The following is a 5,855-nucleotide window of genomic DNA, read 5'->3' as shown; positions in this document are numbered from 1 at the left end:
ATTACCATCACAGAGGATTTCATCATATTTCAAAATAATTGAAGTGCATTTTATGAGGAATAATAACTGTTGCCTATTTTCGTTGGGAATAGGACGTGAAAATCGGTTTCTTTTAAGTACAAGTTCTTAACTGATGTCCCTACACCACTTAGGGACCTATGAAAGCAGTAGTGGGGTCCATAAGCTATTTTCTACATTTCAAAAATGTCTAATGTCTAAGGGACCCACTTTGGTAGATTCTATTTGGCAGAATCTATCTATTAAGGTGACTACACATATACCTTAGGGCTCAGAAATTCCCCTACTAGGTACGGGTACTAGATACAGAAATGCTTATATATATTCCACAAAAGATACAAACCCAAGTGTTCAAAGCAGTACTATTGGAAATAGCCAACCCTGGGAAATTACCCAAATACCCATCAACAGTTGAATTGTTAAGCAAATTGTAGTATATTTATACAATAGACTATGCATTAGGCACTGAGAATGAATGATCTTTAATGATGTGTAACATGGAGCTTAGCTAATGGTGAGCAAAACTAGCTAGACACAAAGAATATACACAGTAAGAATCACTTACATAAAGCCTCTTTGCTGTCAGAGTCAGGATGGGGGTTATCCTTCCGTGGGTGGTGGTGCGCAGTGAGTGAAAGGACAGGCAGGGGTGCTGGTCATCGGAGGTGCCCATAATGTTCTGTTTCTTGGTCTGGGTGCTGGTTATATGGGTGTGTTTGCTTTGTGAAGATGAACTGAACAATATGTTTTGGGTATGTGTGCTTTTCTGTAGAATATTATACTTCAACTAAGGTTTTTAAAAATGTGGAAAATTTAAGAATGGAAATTATACTATGGCTATTTCTGGTTTTTATTGCAGACCCAGTTAAATATGACTTTTCTTAATATATAATAATATACATGAGAAAGTTATTGCTGGAAAAACTGTTTGTAATGCAATAATTTTAAAAATGTGGGCCCAACGCAGGGGGAGAAATGATAAAAAATTTCCCCGGGGACCACTTGTGAAAAATTTTGGAGCCAGCAGGCTCAATTTCTAAAACAAACTGTCTCGTTGGGGGTGTGTTTTTTACCAAGGGAGTCCATAGAAAGTTTGCGGTACTTTCATGAAAGATGTAAGAGAATGTTATCATTCTAGGATGACTTAGATTTAGACCTTGCGAGACACAGGGAGGTGGGTTAATGTTCTTTTCCTGCAGGCATTTTTAGATAGGCTTGTCATGAGTGTCCTATTCAGTGAGAGTGTGACGAGGGTCCAAGTCCACCTTGGCTCTTGCCCTTTGCAGGGGGCCAGCTGTGTTGTCCAAGGCTTGGATGCCACCTACCCGTCAGTCAATAAATAAGGAAGACCTCAGGAAAGAGGAAGAATGAGATGCTTGATTGGAAGTGAGTTTGTCATGTGCACCAATGAGACAAAAGGCTTATGTTCTGCTAGAACCAGGGTTTCCTCTGCTGTTGGCGACTGGACAACCTTCCTCCATCTGCCAGCCACCTTTGGTCACCATCTGCCAGTTATTCAGCCATTCTAGCCTCCTGCCTGTCCTGTGCCTCAGTGGGGGAGTCAGGCAGTCCCTGTCACTGATCCAGTTTATGCTGGTTGCATAAGGACATTGCCAGAGCAGGGACTGCTGCAGTTGGTGGTGAGGAAGTGAGAAACTGCTACCACTTATTACCTTGCTCCATTGGATTAGTTCATGAATTAGTTCGTGGCAATGACTTCAATCTGGATGCCTGGAGGAGCTGAGGGACAGCTGTCTCACCTGGAAGGACCTGGAAATTCAGGTTCTGGACCAGAAGTGGGAGAGTCAGCAGCCAGAAGGCATCTGTCTTCAGCAGAGTCGAGGGACAATGGGAAAAGCTCATGAGGAGTTGCAACCTTGGACCCCGAGGTGCAGGCAGTGATGCAAGGCGGTGAGACACACTGCCCAGCAGCCTCTCCCTCTCTTGACCCAGTGGGTAAATCTAGACTAACTGAAGCCAAATTTTGGAATCCAATTCTTCTTGCCAACGACTGACTGATTTGAGGAGAAGAATTTATCCCAAATCTAGCCCAGGATAAGAGGGGGGAAATGTATTGGAGGGTGCCTGGTAAATCCCTCATTGTTATGACTTTATGTGACTGCTGAAATGCTCGCAGACACGTTGTGACCAAGAAGACAGCAGGCCCGGAGACAGCTCGAGATTTTAGGCTGTTGAGGGAAAGATGGAAAGAATCTGGGTCCCTCAGGACACAACAGAGCCCTGAAAGTAAATAATCCTAATTGAATTTTCATTATGGGAGTTCATACGTTTTCCTTATTGCTTAAGCCTGTTGAGTTTGAGTATTTGGTTACTTGCAGCCCAAACCTCCCTAATGTACCTGAAGCTTCAGTCCAACTTTTTCCCATCTGCATGCACATATTGTCATTTTTCAGCTAGAAAATTTTACTAGGGTATATCCTGTGAGCCATCATTTTTCAGACTCAAAATATCCAAAGCTTAACTACTTGTCTTTTCTTCAAATATGCATCTCAGATTTTTATTAGAAATAATTAGGACTCTTTGACTCCTCCTATTTCCAATGTGTTAATACACCCTACATGTACACAAAATCATACAACTGTATTTTAATAATCATATAAAAATTCTATCATTTATGAATGCTTACTGTGTGACAGGCCCTATGCTAGGAATGTCATGTAGATTTATATACCTTGTTGCAAATTCTTAAATTAATACTACAGGATAGACAATTTTATCCCCTTTGCATATCTTAGGAAAATAAAGCTTGGAACTGTTAGGTGCCTTTTCCGAAGTTACATGGCTTATCTTGGCTGTAAAAAGATTGGAACACAGTGCAGACTTTCCCTCCTTTCAGACCTGTCTGGCATTTGTATTTCTGTTTGCTCTCCCACTCTCTACAGGTTTAGGCCTAAGTGTCTCATGCCTGGACTACTGCAGAGGAAAAGTCTCCTGGATTCTCTTGCCTCAATCTAAGCTGCACATTCCTGCTATACTGATGTCCCCAAGATTCTGCTCTTTCCACTTTCCCACTTTAAAACCTCCGGTGATTTATCATCATCTGCAGCGGCAGTCACGCTGGCACGCAGGCAATATAAATATGTGAAGTCTGTTGAAGACATTGGGCTCCCAACTGCTTGTGTGGGGACCAAATGCCTTTTAAAAACACTGGGCACTTCAAGTAATAAGGCATCAGTTGGCTACCAGTTTGTAACCAAGGACCTTTAAGACAAAATCCATTCTTTTTCTTATGGCATTCGAGGTCATCTAAAATCAATTCCTGAGCTAATATCCCTCTCATCTCCTCGTCGCCACCCCACTGAAGCCTCTCATATTACACATGGCCAAGACCCTCTATTGTCACCCCAGATGGACTCGACCTCTAAGCTCTTTCTCAGGACTTCGTCTCAGGAATATTGTCCATTCATTCTTACCTACTCCTGGATAGTCATGACCCAGCTCTCATCGCTCTTACTTGACAAAGCATTCCTGGGATTGCATTGAAGAGATTGTTAGTGTTGTGAGAGGCCCCCAAGGCCCACAGGCCAGGCTCCTAGATCATCCTCACCTGGTATCTTCCCGGCTTAGCTGGGACACCACTGGCAACAGAGAGCTCACAAGTCCCTAAGACGTCTCCTGCCACCTCTGGGCTACGCCGCCTATTCAAAGTCCAGCCACCAGTTGAGCTAAACCTTACCATCCTAACTTCTACCTTGTGAGGTCAGGGGGGATGAGCCTACTTTTTCCTTTTAAATATTTAAAGGACAGTTTCCATGGATGTCTTCCATCTTCTCAGAATCCTTTCCATATTCAAAATTCTCACAAAGAGGTAATTTTAGGCAGGCGTATGGAGACCCTCAGAAACAAGGGTTTAACGAATTTATGGCCAGTTTTTATGGAATAACTAACAAAGGAAAATTATCAAATGCTTACTTGGAATGTGGATGCCAAACTGGAGCTTGTAAACATCTTGGATCTTTTCTCTAGAGGAATCATGTTGAGTATTCAACCACCTAAGAAAAGTCAGAAGATGATCTTCAGCCTTTCAGGAGAGGAAATGCTTAGTTCACTGGCTTTAGTATTTGCCCTTCAGCACGAAAAACCCACTCCCTTTACTTCCAGGATGAGATTGATGCAGCCCTTGATTTGTAAAATGTATCCATTGTTGCATTTTATACATATGAACAAACAAAAACTGCCCAGTTCATACTAATTTCTCTTTGAAATAATATGTTTGAGGTTTCAGATAGATTTATTGGAATTTACAAGACATATAACTAAAATTTTTATAGTAAACCCATAAGAAATTGTATCTAAAGGGCTTTGTTGAACTTGTTTATTCTTCAAATTGAATTCACATAGATTCGGTGTACTGTATTACTGATTTTATATTTGTGAAGGATTATGACTTGTATATAATACATATTCCTAAACTGGAAAAAAAAAAAAAAACCTCTAAATCTCTCTCATTTATTGCCTGTATTCTACAAGAGGATCAGACACAGTGTTTTGACTGTCCAAACGCCTCCTATGGAAACCATTTGGGTTTAAGCAATGAGCAAGTGGTCAGACCAAAGGGAAAAAAATGTGGAGAGAAATATGAAGGTGGTTCGGATTTAGAGTGCAGGAGCCCTCTGTTGGAAAGCCTTCCCCACAGAATGATAATGTGTGTGTATGTGCCGGCATGTGTGGGGAGTCAGGAGTGTGTGTGTGAGTGTGTGTGGTGTTGATGTGGGGGGAGTCAGGGATTCGAGAGTAGAGTGGAGGTTTTTCTTAAACATCTATCTGAGGGAACCTAAAAGCTCTGCTTAACTGATAGCATATTTAATCTCAATTTGTAGCTTAGGATGCAGCAACAGTGAATTTTGGTTTAGTCATCCATCCCTCTGCTGAATTTCCACATCACTAATCATCCGTGGCACTTTCTTGGCAATAACATCACTCTTCCTTGTGACATTGTGAGCAGTTGTGTCATTGCTGGCCACATCACTGGACTTTGCATGTTGTCCACTGTTTGCTCAGATAGAGGGTAAACCCCGCAGAGGGAGGGACCGCTGTCCTGACTAAGGTGTCCCCCATGACTCCCAGCACTGTGGCAGCAGAGCACAGGTGCTCATGAGCATTTGTCATCAGACTCATAGAGAACAGAAAGAACCATAAATACAATGGAATAATTGCCCAATGGGCTTTTCAAGTTAAATCAGGCTATTACCAATATCATCACATCTCAGGGTTAAGGGGCTTTAAAGACCATCTGTTTGAAGTCTCCCTTCTGTTTAACTGAAAAACCTTTCCCTGTGACTTCTACCAATTAGTCTACAAAAAACAAGGATTTCTATGTTTTAGGGTGGCCCTTAGGGAGGACAGCCATTACATCTGCCCTCATATATGTAGCATGGGTTATGAATGTGCGTGTGTGCATGGGTATGTGTGTGCATGAATGTATGTGTGTGTAATGGGGACATTATCTTACCTATAGTAAATACTTGTAATAATGGGCCATGCCAATCAGGGGGTTACAAGTAGTGAAAATTTTTGCATTATAAGAGCAAATTTAATATATAATTCATATATTTGAAAGAAGAGTATGAAAAAGAAGTACATATGATTTGCACTTAGTTAAAGTGGGGTTTTTTTATTTGCATGTCCTCTTTTCCCTGCCTACTGGTAAAAATTTAAATTATGGGCCTTTAACTCAAAAGTTTTTAAATCTCAAAAAGAACCTCATGGTTATCTTGAGTTGATGGTACCCAGAACCTTGGCAGAGATGATGGCAATAGATCGAACCCTGGCAGAGAAAATTTCCATTCTTTGGAGACCCCATCCCAGGAAGGACC

General features: G+C 41.5%; 1 pseudogene; it reads left to right on the top strand.

Annotated features, from left to right (window-relative positions):
• Positions 1-3,795: 3,795 nt before the first annotated feature.
• On the top strand, positions 3,796-4,348 carry LOC138387515 (structural maintenance of chromosomes protein 4-like; annotated as a pseudogene).
• The last annotated feature ends 1,507 nt before the right edge of the window (positions 4,349-5,855 follow it).

The sequence above is a fragment of the Eulemur rufifrons genome, chromosome 1 (genome assembly GCF_041146395.1).
Source record: "Eulemur rufifrons isolate Redbay chromosome 1, OSU_ERuf_1, whole genome shotgun sequence".
NCBI lineage: Eukaryota > Metazoa > Chordata > Mammalia > Primates > Lemuridae > Eulemur > Eulemur rufifrons.
Note: the sequence above shows the minus strand (reverse complement) of the source record. Positions and strands in the feature narration are given on the sequence as shown.